This window comes from Chinchilla lanigera, unplaced genomic scaffold (genome assembly GCF_000276665.1).
Source record: "Chinchilla lanigera isolate Chin_1 unplaced genomic scaffold, ChiLan1.0 scaffold00141, whole genome shotgun sequence".
NCBI classification, from domain to species: Eukaryota; Metazoa; Chordata; class Mammalia; order Rodentia; family Chinchillidae; genus Chinchilla; species Chinchilla lanigera.
The window spans coordinates 1,282,675-1,299,820 of NW_004955542.1; the positions used below are offsets into that span (position 1 = coordinate 1,282,675).

The 17,146-nt window shown below is 42.7% G+C and overlaps 1 long non-coding RNA gene across 1 annotated transcript; it reads right to left on the minus strand.

Moving 5' to 3' along the window:
- Positions 1-5,862: 5,862 nt before the first annotated feature.
- LOC102019849 lies at positions 5,863-14,342 on the minus strand. Its single transcript, XR_264851.2, has 3 exons — positions 14,210-14,342; positions 6,474-6,611; positions 5,863-6,366 (listed from the first exon to the last, which is right to left on the minus strand). It is a non-coding gene; the product is annotated as an uncharacterized LOC102019849 (long non-coding RNA).
- Between the last annotated feature and the right edge of the window lie 2,804 nt (positions 14,343-17,146).

A 17,146-nucleotide genomic window follows, 5' to 3' on the forward strand; every position in this document is an offset into this window, starting at 1 on the left:
GGCCCTGAACTGGAAGAGCAGAGCGGAGAGGACAGTGGAAGCAGGGACAGGGACAAGGTCACAGTCCCATGATCACACATCCCATGGAGCACAGGAACCCATCAGTGCCACACTGTCCATGGCCTGGAGGCTGCTGCGTGCTGCATCCCGTTGTAGATGAGCTCACTGTGCCTTGAAAGGGGAAATGTCCTCCGATTTACTTAACCCATGAGTTTGTGCTGAGCCCTCCCTACGTAAGGAACTTTGCCTTGTGGAATGCAAGCACACACCCAGAGCTGAGTGGCTGTCAGTGCCAGGACAGTGTTCTGGGGGTGACACCATCTCTACACGTGCCTGTTACAGAGCAGCTGCCCTGCTGCCCCTGACAGAGGCTCCTCAGCAGCGCCACTGTGCAGTGTCTCATCCCACACTGCCCAGGCCTCAGCTCCTCACTCGTCAATCAGGAAATGGCTGTGAGGACCCTCTGTCTACCAGGCCTCCGGCCAGTGATCACATCTCTGGGAGTGCTGCTGAGTGCCTGGAAGGGTCTGCTGACCCACTCTTTGATGCATACCACCCCTTTTTCCCCTTCCTATAAAGACTTTCCCTATCCCTGAATCCCCCAAGGGGCCTCCGCTGGTGGCAACTTCCCTTCCGGGTTTTGCTAGCTATCCAGAGAAATCTTTTTCCTTGCTGTCTTGGTCACTTTTTTCTCATTGCTGGGACAAAAATACCTGACACCTGAAAGTAAGGAAGGAAAGGTTTATTTCGCTTACGGTTTGTGGAGGTTTCAGTCTGTACTTGACAAGTTACAAGGCAGAGTGGCACATGGCAGAGGGCTACAGCTGATGGCGGCAGAACACAGCAAAGCAACCACCATACACCAGGGTGGAATGGGGGATGAATGGCCTCAAGCACCCTTTTCCTCTCCCTTACATATGCAAACTATCCACCCCAGGGCGGGTGTAGCTCTCACACCCACAATCATTCAACTCTAATAGCCTGCCCCATGGCCGCATGAGGCTTTGGGGGGACACCCAAACACAAACCATAACACTTGCCTTGGTCAGGGAAGTCTTTTTCCTTCCTTGAATTTGGTTTGGTAAGAGACGGTTTGATGTGGAGAAAGAAGTGTCCTGTGTCCTCTCAGCCTACACCTCATAGGTGAGGGTCTGTGACAGCCCAGGTACTCAGGCCCAAGGCGAGGATGAAAGACAGGTGGGGTCATAGGTAGGCTGACACCTGGAGTGGAAGCAGACAGACCCAGTTGGGGCTGAGCCGCCCTGGTACTGTCCTTTGGGTCACGGGTCTAACAGCTGAGTGCAGTGCATGCAGAGGGTGGCACAGGTATGGGACAAGGCCTGCCCTGCATGCTTTGGACAGGTGACACCCCAGGTCCAGCTACCCTCAGGTCCCCATCCACCTGCCCTGGCAATCTCTGAACCACCCACCCTGTTGTCCCACAAGGGAGGGACCCCTGTCACCAGGGTGGCCCATCTTCCCACCAACCATCTGCAAGTCCCAGAAGGTTCTCAGCTTTATCACTATGGCTATTTCCCAGAACAGTGCCTCATCAGGGCCTCAGGTCACCCATTGTGGCCACTGGGAAGGTTGTGCCAGTGCCTCAGGGGTGCTGGGCACTTCTCCCTGCACAGCAAGTTCACCGTTCATTTCAGAACAAGAAATACACACAGCACCTGCTGTGTAGGTGACGGGCTGCAGCAGGTCCACACCCTGGGCTGAGGACCACTGTGCTGGGCAGTGTGGGAGGAGCTGAGTTCTCCATGCCTGCAGTGGCTCCGCCTCCACGCCTACACTGTAAACTCAGAGTGGAGGCGAGGGCGTGACCACGGCATGGCCAACACCTGGAGCAGACTGCAGTAGAACCCGCCTTTCCACTGTACCCAGGCCACTTCTCCCCACACTGAGCCACAAAAGCGAGGGCTAGACCTGCCTGTCAGTGTTGACCATGCCCACACACTGGCCCCTGTCAGCACCATGGGGCTCAACTCACTGAAGCCTGTGTGCTCATGGTCCCTGCTCCCAGTCTTGGTCTGTGCTGAAGGTGATGAGGCAGACACAGAAGCCCCCAGGCTCTGTCACAGGTCAGTGCTGGGTGCTGGGCAGTGCAGTGAAGTGGACAGTGGCAGAGGTCCACACTGGGGTCCTGGCTGCAGCGAGTTGTAGGTCCTGGGGGCGGAGGGTGGGCTGGGTTCCCTCACCTCACTTTGCTCCTGTTCCCTGCCCTGCCAGGCAGCATGATGAGGAGGTATCTGCACTTCAGGTCACTGCTGGACAGGATTCTCTGCACCTGACAGCACTGGGACTTGGCCTCTGATGGCCAATTAGGGAGGCTCTGGGCCTCCGCAGTGCACTGGGACCCCAGGTTCTCCTGGGTCCTCTGACACCACCTTGTCCAATTCCCTCTCCTGCAGGATGGCAGGAAGGCCCCGAAGTCCCTCAGGTCCCTGGAGGGAAGCGAGAGACACGCTCTTTTCAGTCCTTGGAAGTGTAACTCTTCTCAACAGGATTCTAATTCCCTGGAATTTACATTTGTGTGTACTCTGATGTTGGAGGCAGTGTTTCCCAGACAGAAAGTCAAAGTCACTGACTATCTGGACTGTCTATAATTACTTTCACTTTTAACCATAGCACTTTAATATAGAAAATCATAAGGATAATAAAGTAATGATTCACAATTCCATCCACTGACTTTAAAATCATAAAACCAGAAATAAACAAAACAGCCAATTTAACAGCACTAAAAATATAGAATGAGAAATGAAGATCTTCCCAGGTTTCATCTTGAGACCCAACTTGCCATGGGATGGTGGGCGAGTTACATGCCCTCCCTGGTTTGTGTCACCACTAAGGATGATACAGAAACATCATGTGGAAGGGTGTGAGAGAGCAAAGCAGCCCAGCTCATGGCAACCAGGCAGCAAAGAGCAGAGGAAGACCAGGGAGCAAGGGTCTGAGGACCAGATATGCCCTTCAAAGACACACCTCTGTGACCTGCGTCCTCCAGCTAGGCCCACCTCCTAATATCCCATTCAACTATAACTCATCAGTGGACAAATCTGTCCATGAGGTTAGTGTCATGTGACCCAAACACCTCTATAGGCCCCACTTCTGAAAACTTCTGCACTAGGGATTAAGCCTTCACTCTATGAGTCTTTGGAGGATACTTCATATTTAAATCATAAAAATTATTTTTGTTATTTCATGCTTAAATATATTTTGGTCAGCATTCTACTTTACTAATTCTCTCTTCAACCACATCAAGCTGGTCATGAAGCCCTCCCACTTACTTTTCCATTGCAGTTCTTTTACTTCTTAGTTCATAATATTAATTCCTCAAGTGTTCCATTAGTTCCTTGAGCATACTGATACTTGTATTAAAGCCTATGATATCTTTGTGGCTGTGCTCCTGATGTCTACTTTTCTCCATGTTTTCTGTCTTGCTTTCCTGAATTACTGGTTCCTTTTGATTAATTAACAGACAGTGCACATGTTTAAATGCATGGATGACTTGAGGCTCGGAGGACGCTGACCACCCTGCGCTCACTTCAACAGGAATTACTTTTTTGCTTCCAGGCGGGAGTCAGACCAGAAACTCCTGACCACATGAATCAAAACAGAAACTAGGAGACTGGAATCTAGGAGCTGGAGCAAGGCCCCACGGACTCCGTCTGCTTCCATGTTACTGCTCTCTCCGGCACACTGGCCTCCAATCGGCTCCTACCGGGGCCCAAATTTGTCCTCCCAGCTCCATGAGTACTCATCACCCCAGCGTCTCGGCATCAGCTCTGGCAGTTGACAATGTTCTCAAGGGAAGAAGCTCCAGGGAACTTTCATCTCACCTACCTTTGCCTCAGCTGTGTCCCCACATTAGCCCCATACTCTCGCTGCCGTAGTAGATTCTAGTGTTTTCAGATGATTTAAAAAGTATTGTAAATTGCTTCATAGTTCACAAGGAAGGTTTTTCTGAAGTGGTTTCCCCCAGTGTCAAAAACAGAATTCTCCCTGTATCTTGTCCTATTCTTTTCTTTCCAAATTTCCTGTGTCAATTTAACTATATCTTCCCTGTAAAGTATCAAAAATCAAATAGGATTTTTTTCTTACTACCTTGAGACCTGTTTTTTCTGATAGAATAGCTTCATTTTTATATTTACTTAGTCGTACTTTTTCAATATGTTCAAATTCATGACTCATGTATTTTCTTGTATTTTTTGTTTATGGCTTTTCTTAAGTTTCCTCTTAATAATTTTTGTACAAATAATTGAAAATTTTTCTTCTACTCTTTCAGAATTTGTAAGCTACACATTTATTCTCATTCTTCTAGCTTCATTTTTAATACATGTTATATTTTGTATCCACATTTAAAGTGTCTCAGAATTTTCTTCCCTCAAGAAACAGAAGGAAAACATAGAAACAAAGCTTTTGTTCATGGGGAGGAGAGGAGGGGTTGAAGGGAGGACAGGGGAATGGGGAAATAAACCAAGTTATATCAGGTACAGGTACAAATTCTCTACGATGAATGTGATCGTTTTGTATATCTAAAATGTACCAATAAAATCTAATTTTAAAAAGGAAACAGTGGCACGTGCACCATGAGAAAATTCGGGCTGACTCCTCTACACGGTCTAAAAACAGTTGCCAAGTTAGCCACAGGAAGGCGGCTCTGATTTGCTCTCTGCCTTTTCTCTGTCCACAGCTAGCCACGGGTACCTCTGTAGACACCTCCCCCTGTATACTCAGCCTTTTGGGCGGTACCGCGCTGGTTATTTCACAGATGTTTCCTTTCTGAAGAATTCAAACTACTCATTTGCCAATGACATTCTTTCTTGGTTTTCCTAATTATTGTGTATCTCTTACTTTTCACACACTATCTTTTGTATTATTTGATGAGTTTTAGGCCTGAGACGAGAAGAAACTCATGCAGTTGAACAGGGCTTACATCGATAGGCTTTAATTTGAATAGCAGTGTATTAAAGGACACGGATGTCAGCCAAGTATTTAACTTTTATTATAGATTTTCTTTAACTTTCTAATTAATTAATTGTGTTGAATAAGGAGTACTCAGAAAGAGTCAAATATTAACAGTGCTTTGCAATGCTCAGTGTCTATCTAGAGACTTCGCTGCTCCTGGCTGAACTGGGACCCAGCACAGGTTCTGGGATACACACCCAGCACCATCTCCACGTAGAAGCTGCCCTGGACCGCTCACCTTCTGTTCCAGCCCTGTCACATGAGTCACCTGGTACCTTGGGCGGGAGCTTATTTTTCTCATCCCTGAAGTAGCTGCTCCCCTGGGTTCTACCTTCAAATCACCTCTGCAGTTAACAGTCTGGAAACTCCCGCCTTGTTACAGGTTTTCTAATGAGCTCATCAAACACTGTGAGCTGGACAAAGAAAGGCCCCTGAGAACTCTCCCTGGACACCCTGAGGATCCTAATGATGAGGCTTGGCTAACAGCAGCTCCCAAGACACACACCCAATCAAACTGCGTGCCATAATGAGCCTGGCTTCCAGCCCCGGCCCCAGTGAGCCAGCTTGGTGAGCTGTGTCTCTTAAGGTTTTCAAACTGCCAGCATCTGCAAAATTAGACCTCACAGTGTGCAGGTCAGGTGAGCAACACAACCTTCCATGGAGTCTGTCCCTTGTCTAACCTGTCGGAGCCCTGGGACCTAAATAGCTCAGTATCACAGGAGATGAGAATCAGAGTTGGACCCACCAAACAGGGAGAAAGCATAGACAGAGTGGAACTGCATAAGCTGTGCAAACTCCACTGTCAGTCATAAAGAGAAAAGACACAAATTTTTTTAAATGAGCATTTTTTTCAATCAGACGCTAACATTAAAGAAATAATGGTATCTGGTGCTGTTGGATGCTTTAAAAAAAAAACCCACTTCCTCGCTTATCTAGCTATTAGGCACCTGCCCATGACAGAGACTGTAAGGACAGATTCTCCCTCCAGCCTCGATTGCAGCTGGGGAACCTTACTCAGCACTGCTGTGCCCAAGGAGATGAAAGGGACGTATCTGGAGATCCTCGCCTTGTGTGAAAAGTGAGAGTAAGGCAAGAGACACTCTTTACAGGACTAGAATCATTCTAGCACCCAAGCGGTGCACTGCACTGCATGAGATCCCTGTTCTCAGCTGCTCCCAGATCACACAGAAGAACGATAATGACTCCCAATCCCCTGAAGTAGTTGTGGCCATGTACTTAGTTCTGGTGGATGGAACACAACTGGAACTGTCACCAGCTTCTTAGGAACGTCCTTCAGAGCAGCATATGCATGTCCCTGACCTCTCATTTCCTCCTTCTATAGCCTGCAACTCACAATGCAGTTGCCACCATCTTCGACCAGGATCTCAAGCTCAACTGTAGCAGAGCAGAAAGGCAGAAAAATACATCAGTTACTGTCACATACCAGCCCTGCAGTGCCTGAGTTAAACTTCACATAAAAATAAACAACACGTTTCTCTTACTTAATCCCCTGGTGTTTTGGGTTTCTGTTATTCACAGGCACTGTAGTCCTAAAGAATGTCGGCTTCTCTCCAGGAAACCTTTTCAGAAGGATGCAATATCTGGAATTGCAGCAGCTATCTTAATACCATGAGTCAACCCTGAAAAATACAAGTCATTATCTCAGGAACAGCGGGAAAGAGAATGGAAAAATCCACATCAGTGAGCATGGAAGCAACTTCCAGTCCAACTACTCCTGGGTTTGTGCATGGCAATAAGACTACTATTGTTTAAGCTTTGAGTAAAATGTTTGTGTATTCAGCCAAAACCATCCTACGTGACTCAGATATATTAGTTAACATGGAATTGTTGGCAAGAGACTAGACAAACAGATCAGTGGAACAAACTCGAGTCCCAAACAGACATGTAAACCAGTGGGGTTGGGGCAACAGGCCTTTTATTTGGCAGGAAAGTTAGAATCCTGCCTCAGAAAATAGAAAAAAATTTCCAGATGAGTTAAAACTGAGAAGTACCATAAATGATGGAAGATAATGAGAATATTTTATGGTCTTGGAATGTAGAAATTTTCCTATAAAAGTAGAAATTAAATTGAATTACAAATTGAAATATGCCAAACTAGATTGTTCCCAGGTAAGATAAAAATTTTAATCACTAGAGCAAACACCAAGAAACTTACTCTAAAAATATGAGAAAGAAAAGGAGCTAGAAGGGTGTCCTAGAAAATATCCATTAACATAGGAGAAGGTGGTAATGGAGAGGCAGAGGGCAAAAAACATGCCAGACGTAGAAAACCAATGAGCAGGAGTAAGTCTTACCATAGTGATAAGTACATTAAATGTGGATGTATTAAGCACTCTAATCAGAAGACAAAGATTAGCTAATGGATTTTTAAGGAACTGTTGATAATTTAATTTCTTCTTTTCCTATTCTTGCTAATTTTATTTCTTTCTCTTGTCTAATTGCTCTGGCTAATGTTTCCAGAACCACACTGAATAAGAATGATGACACTGGATGTCCTTGTCTTGTTCCTGATTTTACAATGGAAGCTTTCAGCTTCTGACTATTTAGTATGATGTTAGCTATTGGTTTGCCATAGATGGCTTTTATCAGATTGAGATAAAGACCATCTATTCCAATTTTCTGTACAGTTTTTATCATGGATGTGTGCTGGACTTTGTCAAATACTTTTTCTGCAGGTTTTGAGATGGTAATGTGATTTTTGTCCTGTGCTCTGTTGATGTGCCATATTATATTTATTGATTTGTGTGTATTGAACCCTCTCTGCATCACTGGGATTAATCCTACTTGGTCATGGTGTATAATCTTTTTGACAATTTGCTGCATTCTGTTTGCCAGAATCTTATTGAGGATTTTTGTATCTATGTTCATTGGAGAAATTGACTTGTAGCTCTCATTTTTGGTTAGCTCCTTCTTTGGTTTTGGTATCAGGGTAATGCTTGCTTCCAGGAATGAGTTTGAGAGTATTGCCTCCCTTTCAATTTCATTAAAGAGTTTGAGATGTAGTGGCATTAGATCTTTAAATTTCTTGTAGAATTTAGCAGTGAATGCATCAGAACCTGGGCTTTTATTTGTTGGTGGGTTTTTAATTACATCTTCAATTTCACTGACTGATATTGGGTTACTTAGAATCTTTATACCTTCTTGATTCAGCTTTGGTAATTCATAGTATCTAGGAATCTATTCATTTCTTCTGTGTTTTCCATGTTATTAGAATACAAGTTCTTAAAGTAGGTTGTCTTGCTTACTTTTTTCTCATTGCTGAGACAAAAATACCTCATGTCCAGAATTAAGGAAGGAAAGGTTTATTTAGCTCACAGTTTGTGGAGGATTCAGTCCATACTCAGCTGGCTCCAAGGCAGAGTGTTGTGGCAGAGCGCAACAGTTCATGGTGGTGGAAAACAGCATAAGCAGCAAGAGAAAAAGGGAGGAGTGGAAAGAGCAAGCCCCTTTCCCTCCCTTACACTGTATGCAAGATACCTGCCCCAGGGAGGGTGTAGCACTCACACCCATAATCCCAGCATTGGACCATGAATCAATTATAAACTCTAGAAGCCCATCCATGACTGCATGAGGCTTTGTGGGGAACATCCAAACACAAAACATAGCATAGGTATTAATTATCTTCTGGATTTCTGCATGATTCATTGTGACTTTATCATTTTCATTCCTAATTGCATGACTTTGAGTTTTTTCTTTCCTTTTTTTGATAAGGTTGGCAAAGGGTTTGTCAATTTTATTTAATCTTTCAAAAAACCAATTCTTTGATTCATTGATTCTTTCTATTTTCTTAGCTTTCCTTGCATTAATTTCTGCTGTGATCTTTATAATTGACTCTCTCATGTGAGAGAGGCTTGACTTTTCTTTTGCTAGAAACTTGAGGCTCAATATTAGGTTACTTATTTGAGCTCATTCTGATTTGTTTTTTTTGGTGTGGGAATTTATTGCTATAAATTTCCCTCATAGGACTGCTTTCATTGCATCCCATAAGCTCTGATATGTTGCATAGGCATTATCATTTAATTGTAGAAACTGTCTAATTTTTTTCTTTAATTTACTCTGTGACCTATTAGTTGTTCAGGAGTTTATGTTTATTTAATTTCTATGTGTTTATGAAGTTCTTGTGTTTTCTTTTGCCACTGAGTTCTAATTTCATTGCACTATGGTCTGATAATATGCATGGGATAATTTCAATTATTTTGCATTTACTTAAGCATGTTCTATGAGCTAGTGTTTATGTTCTAATTTAAAGAACATCCCATGTGCAGCTGAGAAGAATGTATTCTAATGTTGTGGGGGTGGAACACTCTGTAGATATCTACTAAGTGCTTTTGTTAAAAATTTGATTCACTTTTGGTATTTCTTTGTTAATTTTTTGTCTAGTGCACTGGTCTATTTGTGAAAATGGGGTATTGAGGTCCCCATTATAAATGTGTTAGTACCTGTTTGATTTTCCATGTCCATTAATACTTTTATATAGCTTGGTGCACTGATATTTAGTGCATATATATTTATGATTGTTATCTCTTCCTCTTGGCTTGTTCCCTTAACAGGGATGTAGTGACCTTCCTTGTCTCTCTTGATCAGTCTTGGCTTGAAATCCACTTTGTTTGCAAATAGAATAGCTATCCCTGTTGGTCTCCCCTGCCCCAGTTCCTGTTGCAAAGAGTATTGCTGCTCCTCTTTTGACTTTTAGTCTATGAATTTCTAATTGAGTTAAATGTATTTCTTGTGTGCAAAATATTGTTGGATCTTGCTTCTTGATCTGTTTTACCAGTCTGTTGCTCTAGATTGGTGAATTGAGACCATTAACATTAATGGTTAAAACCAATATGTACTGACTTAACCTTGGCATGTTATTTTCCGGTTTGGTTACACTTCTTTCTCCTCTGCTTAATTACTTGCCTTGCCTGGTGGACTCATTCTGTTGAAGTTTATGTAGTTGAAGTCTCCATACTTTCTTTCTAGAATGTCCTTCACAACATTTTGGAGTGCTGATTGATGGCCATGAATTTCTTCAGATGTTCTTTGTCATGGAAGTATCTTATTTCCCCATTAATTTTGAAAGGTAGTTTTTCAATCTGGGATGGTAGTTGTTTTCTTTTAGGTTTGTTTTCTGGAAATATGTCACTCCAAGCTCTCCTTGACTTGAGGATCTGTGCTGAAAAGTTTGCTCTTATTCAGATGGGATTTCTTTTATAGTTGATTTGTTTCTTTTCTCTAGCAGCTTTTAATATTCTCCTCTTGTGTTGAATTTCTGCAATCCTGACTATATACGCATTGGAGTAGATTTTCTTTTTATCATGGTTAGTTTGGGTTCTATATGCCTCACTTATATGTATGTCAAATTTTTTTCCATGCTTAGGGAATTTTCTGCCATTACTTTTGAGAACAGATTTTTTATGTCATTTGTGCTATCTCTTGCTTTTTCAATGACTACAATCAATCTTATGTTATTCTTCTTTGTATCATCTATCAGTTGTTGGATTGATTTTTCATGGTCTCTTACTATTTTTAAGAAATCTTTATTTTCATGATCACTAATTGCAATCTTGTCCTCTAGATCTGATTTGTCCTCACATTGGTTCATCCTGCTGTGTATACTTTCAGTAGAATTTTTAATCCCTGGATATATGATTGAATCTGTTTCATGCATTCCATTTCTTTCCTATGTTGGGTATTCATGATTTCTATCATTTTTCTAACCTCTTATATTTTTAAAAATCTGTATCTTCTCACTAGTTTCACTAATCATGGCCTCATTATGGTCAACATCTCTGAAGTTATCTGAGTAATTATTTCTGATTTGATTTTTTTTCTAGAGCCTCATTCATTTGCTTTCTTGTTTCCACTGTTAATGCTTCAGAGAGTCCAGGTATGTGGCTTTTGAATTGTTCCACCTCATGGTCCCCTGGCTTTGCCTTTGGCAAGCTGGAAGTCTGGGGTTGCATCTTGCTTCCCTGTCTTCTTAATTTTTTTTAGTTTATTACCTGTGTTGATGCGTGTTAATTATTTATGGCAGGTATTGTTATTGTTTGCATTGAGAGCCCTTAGGAAATGACTACTTCTCAGAGATGTCTTCCAAGTGTAACTGGCTTTGGGTTTTGAGTTTGATGCAAGATCCTATCACTTGATTTATTGGGAAAAAGAAATTGCTGCCCATTTAGCCTAGCCCCTGGTTCTTTGGCACTGGCCTATAGAATTATTTATGATTCTCAGGCAATCTCAACCAGCCACTGCAGTTCATGGCATCCACAGCTCCATTCCACTGGTGTATTTCTCTGTGGAGCCCTCTGAGGTCACCAGTAGTCACCATCCCTCTGCAGGTTTGTGCTCCCTCTCTTATGGTGAGAGCTGGAGCTCAAGGAGAAAGTGTTGTTGCCACCTCTTTCTTCTGTATTGTGGCCCCTGTCTTTGCTGTCCCTGCAGGCTTTAATTCTTGCTTCAGATCCTTGCTAGTTCCCAGGGACCCACTTCCCTCCTCCTTCTCTTCCTCACATTGCTATATTTCAGTGTCTGGATTCCAAATATCACAGAGGTTGTTTCTCTGCTGCTCACCAATCTGCCATCTTCCTTGAAGTCCCATTAATATTATTAGAAGGATCAGTTCAGTATAGGATGTAATATAAGCACTATCACATAAGCACTGAACCTTGCAAAAAATGAGAGAATTGAAGAATGATAGAGACAAATCAACAGTAATAGTTGGAGGTGCCAGTACTCTCAATAATTTCTAGAAAAACTATGCATAACATTAGTAAAGATATTACTGTGATATGAGTGATTTGAGTGTGTCCCCCATAGGTTAATGTTCTCATCCTCAATGTGGCAAAGTTATGAGACCTTTAAAAGGTGACCTGTAGGATGAGGTAGTAGGTCACTGGGAGGACTACCCACAGAAGGCCTCATGCTAGTCTTGTGGAGCTAGGTTTCAAGAGTGCATATCAAGAGTGCAGATCAGAGTATAGACAGACAAGGTTGCTTTATCTTGAACTTTCAACCACCCACACTGTGAGCTAAATAAACTTCTTTAAAAGTATCCAGCTTCTAGTATTTTGTTATAGCAGCAGAAACCACACAGATATGGACATGGAACACTTGCACACACCATCATCTGGGACTTGTCCCAATAGATATTTATAAAATCTTAAGCCCAGCAACAACAGAGTAAATGGTCTTCTCAAGCGTGCATAAAGTACTGTCCAGAATTGACCATATGCTAGCCACAAAACAAGTCTTAATAAATTCAAAAGAATTTAAATAATACAAAATATGTACTTTGATCATCATAAAAATAGAGATCAACAACAGATGGAAATTTTGGAAACCTATAAATATTTGGAAATTAGCATCCTAATTATGAATAATTTATATGCCAAAAAAGAAATTACAAGAGAAATTAGAAAGTACTTTGAACTTGATGAAATCTAAAACAGAGCATGTCAAAATTAAAGGGATGCAGTTAAAGTGGTGTTATATGGAAATTATAGCTTCAAATATTAGACAGGAAAAAAGATTTCATATAAGTAATCTTAAAGTTTTACTTTAAAAACATGAGAGGGAAAGGAAAGAAAAATTAACTGGAGGCACACAAAAGGAAAGAAATAATAAAGAGTAAAGCATAAATCAGTGGACTAGAAATAGAATAACAGAGAAAATTCAATTAAATAAAAATTTGCATCTTTGAGATGAGCACTGACATTACTAAATGTTTAGACAGATAAATATCAAGGAAAGGGTAGGAGATGCAGCTCACAATCACTACTGTCTACCTGGAAACCAAAAGGGTTATGAATAATTACCATGAACAGCATGATGCTAATTAAATTTAACAACTGACAGTAATGGACAAATTCCTAGAAAAATCACAATTTACCAAATAGACTCCAGAAAAATGTATATAAATTGACCTGTAAGTGAATAAATTGGATCGATAATTTAATAGCCTCCCACCAATAAAAACTAAGGCAGGCCCATCAATCCCATCAAACATTCAAAGGAAAAAATACCAGTTCTCTAAAACCATATGCCTTTGCTGGTATAACCAACTGATCTCTAAGAGAGGTGCAAAAACATTTTAAAATTAATTTTATTGGCACATTTTAGATATACATAATGATAGCATTCATTCATGACAGGGAATTTATACCTGAACATGCTGTATCTTGATTCTTCTTTTTTTCCCTAACTCCCTCCTCCCCTCAACCCTTCTCTCCATCCTATTTACAAATGCTTTGTTTCCATCTTTTTCTTCTTCTTTTTTCTTTTCTCTCCCTTTCTTTGATCCTCCCTCCTTCCTTGTTCTCTTTCCATTTGAACATTTTCGTCCTATTTCACAACATCTATTATATATTTTGGTCCTTGTTCACACTTTCAGTTTCTCACACCAGCGAGACAATGTGATATTTCAACATATGCGTCCGATTTATTTCACTTAAGAGTATGGTCCCAAGGTGCATCCATTTACCTATAAAAGTCTCAAGTGTATCTTTCTTAATGGCAGAGTAGTACTCTATTGTATAAAAAGACCACATCTTTTTTTTATCCATTCCTTGGTTGATGGGCATTTGGGCTGTTTCCAAGATTTAGCTATTACAAACTGAGCTGCTATAAATATAAGTGCATATATATTGCTGTGGTATGGTGGTTTTAACTTTTCAGGAAGACCCCAAGAAGGGGAATAGCTTGGTCAAATGAAACTTCTAGTTTTAGTTTTTTGAGGAATCTCCACACTGATTTCCACAGTGGTTGCACCAGTCTACATTCTCACCAACAGTGGAGAAAGAACAATCTTTACAACAAGTAGTTCTGGAGCAGTTGGACATCCATAAAGAAAAACTAACCAACAGCAAGCCCAAAAGACAAAGCTTCAACCTAAATGTGTTATTTTATATATAAATTAACACAAAATGGATTACAAATTTTACTGTAAAACATAAAGCTATGGACCTCTCTGTATTATTTCTTACAACTACATATAAACCTACAATTACTTCAGAATAAAAATTTAATTGAAGTAAAACCTTAAAAACAAACCTAAATGAACTAAGTTCTACATAGTACCAAACATCTCATAGGATTTTTAAAAAACTGCATAGCTGCTCCCTCCTTTGCAATAGCTATATCTATCTGTCTGTCTGTCTATCTATTGCTATCCTTTTAGTACTGCCCTTGTGTGGGCATGAGAGAATGGAACTTAGCAGGGTGGAACTGTACTCACCTGAAAAATTTCAATCATGGGTCTCCACGAATACCAGGCATGAGGGACAGAGAATGAACGTTGACAGAGATGCCCACGGCGGCAAGCAGAGTCTCTCCTCAGTCAGCCAGCACTGTGTGGGGTGGCGGGAGTTGCTGAGAAAAGGGTATCAAAGGCCTTTCAGGCGCTCAGCTATGGAGGCTCAGGTGTGGTGACTAGATTGAGAAACTCCCTGCAGATCATCCTGTATTTCCCCTAAGGGAAACTAAGGTTGGGGAGGGGCAGGGCAGGGTAGGGATGAAGAGAACCCCTTCCAAGTCTGTGAAGGTCAAGGCCATCCAAAGGCTGGCAGAGGGCACCATGGCTGGGGAAACACAGAGAACAGATCCGGCCTGAGGAGCAGCAGGACCCCAGCCTGGGAGCCAGGAACCCTGGGTGCTCTGACCTGAAACACGGGGAAGCCCGGTTTCTACACGAGGTGGCCCAGGTTTCTGACCCTTCACTCTCACTAACCCTCAGAGTCAAGCATTACTTCAGGAAAGTCCTGATGGGACTTGCAGAGTTTTTCATCACTGGGGGATTTTCCTGTCCCCACAGATGCCATGGCCCTTGGCATATAGCCCCCTCCCTCTGAGCCTGGTTCCCTCTTCATGTCTCTTCCTCTCACTCTGCTGCCTTCTCCTTCCATCTCTGCAGGACCTGGGATCACACTGCCCCCACCAGCATCATCTGGGACCATCTTCCTAACTGAGACCCTTATTTTAGACACGTAGACAGAGTCCCTTTGACTTGCTGAGTGACATTCACAGACTCCTGGGATTAGGCTGTGAGCATGGTTGAGGGGACCTCTCTGGCTACCATCCCACCCAAAGAGGCAGCTAAACTATTGAAGTAGAAAATTAAATGCAAAAGCAATTGCAGTTGTGTAAATTGTGCAAAGGAGGAAAGAAAAAGAGAAACAAAAAACAGAGGAACAGTTAGAAAATGGACACCAGGCTGGGAGGAGTAAAACGAAACAGGTCAAGGGAAATAAATCAGGCACACAAGCTTAAATACCACATGGTCTTTCTTATATGAGAAACACGAATTATAAATAAAGGGCAAAATAAAAGACAGGTAGTAGGTAAAGAGACAGATCTTTCTCAAACGGGAAGGGGATCAAGAGATGGTGGGAGGACGTGGTAGGGGAGGGAGAGAGGGTGAAAAGAGGAATGAAGACGTGTGATGTCCCACACCAATTCCACACAAGCAACGTAAACATCACACACTGCAAATGTGCACCTGTAACAAACACATTGTCACTTACCTTAGCTGTAAATGGAACAAATGCCCTAAATGAGAGACATAGTCGCCTTTGTCTCTCAATTGCATGTTCTGATTTTAAAGTTCATAGCTTTGCTTTAAAAAGACAGATTGTTTTAAAGTGCTGTTGACCCAGCATTGCTGTGGTTCTTGTCCAAGAATTCAAAGCGCCTGCCTCATCTCTTTAGCTGCTTCCTGAGCCCTGGTAGATAGAATCAGGCACCGTTCTCCTTACACAAATACCCACTGCAGATGCCAAGGAGCATTAAATCAGTATTTTTCCTTTCCCAAGAAGGGAGGGGTTGTGAGCCAAATAAAATAGAAGCTTCTTCCAAAAATCCTTGACTGTGCAAGAACTCAACACAGCTTGAAAAGTCAAAACAACTCTCATCCTGGAATTAGTTCCAACACACAAAGACTGAAGAGCTGAACCTCAGGTGCCCTTGGTGACGGGCATGAGCGTGGCACTGCATAGGGTCGTATTCAGTGGGAGACTCTGACGGCATTCTCTCTTCCTCTAAGGACCAGACCTAACACGGACCAGGGAAATCTAAGGTTAGCTGAGATTTCTTTCAGTGAGTGAGCTGAAAGTACGGTGGGTGGACAGTAGACCATGCCAGACCTTTTGCAGGACACAACAGTAATGTTGCCTTCCTGCTCTGAAAAATGCCACCCCGGGCCTGCACCAATGTGGCTAAACACACCTGCCTTCCTCTTTCCCCTCAGAATGCTGGTTGTGTTCGTGTTGTCAAGAGAAAGCACCTGACAGAAACCTAAAAGGACAACTAGCAGAGGAGCTCCCCATTCCCTGCAGAGGGAGGCAGGCGGTGTGGACCAAGGGAACCGCTGTCTACTGCTGCTTGCAGCGCAGGCAAAGAGCACCTGAGCCCAAGGTCCAGGGCACAGAGCGGGGATACAGAATGAGGGGCTCAGGCACCCCAAACCTGCCCACAGCCGAGCCAGCTGACACCTGCTCTGCCGGCCCCCTTGTGGGAAATTCCCTCTCTCCAAGTGAAGGTGTGGACTCCTGTCCTCTCTGAAGCAGAATGCATCTGTTGTTCTCCAAGCCTCGAAGCATTTTTCTCCACCCCAGATGTGATTCTCCTCCAACAAGAGCAGGGATCCCACAGGCCTGCTTCTCTGGCAGGGCCACCTCCTGGCCTCACAGTGGGGGCAGGACCTCTAGATATATGAGCGCTGTCATATGGGTCTCCATGATTAAGGCATTTGGGAAGGTGGGGATGATTACAATGCTTTTTGTCAGTGTCAGAGACACTGTTCCTGAAGAGGAGGAGCTATAGCAGCATGACAGTGATGTTAGCAACTGAGAGGGCAGGTAAATGCTTAAAAACTCAAAACTGAAGTGGGTGTCACTGGAAACCTGCATCTGTGTATCCATTAAGGAATGGGGTTTGTAAACAATGCATTTCTACATAGAAATTGAGGGCTCATATGGTTCATGCACATTACTATTAAAATGTAATTGTAAAATACCAGTCTTACAGAAACTTTTGGGGCAAATAGAGAAGGGGACTGTTTTCCAGTGTGTGCTGGAAGCTCACAAGACACTGCTTTCAAACACAAGGAAGTCGGTGTAAGAAAACCAGACTCCTCCTCAGTAGCACAGGCCCGAAAGTCTCTAAAAAGGTTAACAAG